The 1333-nt window shown below is 37.7% G+C and overlaps 1 long non-coding RNA gene across 3 annotated transcripts in view; it reads left to right on the top strand.

Moving 5' to 3' along the window:
* The first annotated feature begins 1037 nt into the window (after nucleotides 1-1037).
* LOC140336408 (uncharacterized) overlaps nucleotides 1038-1333 on the top strand; it is a 7297-nt gene continuing 7001 nt past the window's right edge. The window contains exon 1 of one of the 3 annotated variants that reach the window (XR_011921889.1): nucleotides 1038-1197. This is a non-coding gene — a long non-coding RNA (uncharacterized lncRNA). The remainder of the gene's footprint in view (nucleotides 1198-1333) is intronic. The other 2 variants (XR_011921890.1, XR_011921888.1) reach the window with 2 other exon arrangements.

The raw sequence follows: 1333 nt of genomic DNA on the forward strand, positions 1-1333 counted from the left end.
GTATTTTGTTCAGAATCTTTTTTTTCTAGGGTTTTCTCCTTTAAAATTGGGTGCGTCTTATAGGCCGGAGCGTCTTATAGTCCGAAAAATACGGTAAATCCTGTTTAATAATAATAAACTTCAATCCGTGAGTATGCTAGGATTCCAGTCAGATGTCCCAGATTTTGTTAGGCGGTTATAAAACATATTACAAACCAGTTTAGAAGATACAATCTGATTGGGGAAGCCTGAGCTTCATTATCCTTTGTATTATTTGTTAGTAAAATACTGCTGAAGATTTACCGGTTTAGTATCACTGACCCTATGATTCATAACTCCCAAGATGCACCATTTTACACTAGATAGATAGATGTTGTGATATGAAGAAAGCCCAGACTGTCATTTTGACAGCTGGGATTTGCTCAAAACAGCATGTGGGGAGATGAAAGAGAAAAACCAAAGCAGGACATATTAGTCTTTTGTCAAAGCATACCTTCTACATCCAAAATCCAGAACATTTGTATTTCTAAGGCAAAAAGTTATTTTTTTAATAGGAAAGGGTTAGAGATCCTAAGGGAAAATCCTCCCAAAGGCAATTAACACCAAACCAGCTGTCTCCTATATTGGTGATTAATACAAAGTGAAAGAGGGGATGAATTCTCTTCAATGGGGACACAGGAAGCAACAAAGCCTAAGAGGCAGACTTTAATGAACACCTTTGCTACCTAAAGTGTGCCTATCTCTGAGAAATGCTGGAACCTTTGTACAGAATTTCAGTAGTCTCAGCCTGTGAAATCAGGTCACGGTGTGACAAATTGTGCAGCAAGAAGTCAAACACCTAAACTGCGTACTCATTAAAACGATCAGAACACCAACTGGGCCAGCAGGATTTTTTAAAACTAGGTCAGAAATTGCAATTTACATTATCAAACACTGAAAGGTCCACTTTAATAGTAAATGATTATCTAACCAACTAACATTTTCTAGACGACTGTTTCTATTAATAATTCCTTTTATGTAATTTGGACTTCTATTGGTGTTTCTCCAACCTCCACTGACGGTAAATACAAGCAGAGAGGGACAGATAGTCACCTTCTGTTCCAGTTTGTGTAAACACAGACTCAGCCGGTGGCTCGTTTATCAAATCCTACTCAGCACCAGGCACCACCTAGACCGTTGTCAGGAACACATCAAATGTCCTTCAGCCGTGTCTACAAGGTATGGTATACATACAGAATCATAGCTAAACAGAGGCCACCTGACATTGTGTCTTCTGTGTGTGTGTGTGTGTATGTATGTATGTATGTATGTATGTATGTATGTATGTGTATATATATATATATATATATATATA

Source organism: Pyxicephalus adspersus, chromosome 8, assembly GCF_032062135.1.
Source record: "Pyxicephalus adspersus chromosome 8, UCB_Pads_2.0, whole genome shotgun sequence".
NCBI lineage: Eukaryota > Metazoa > Chordata > Amphibia > Anura > Pyxicephalidae > Pyxicephalus > Pyxicephalus adspersus.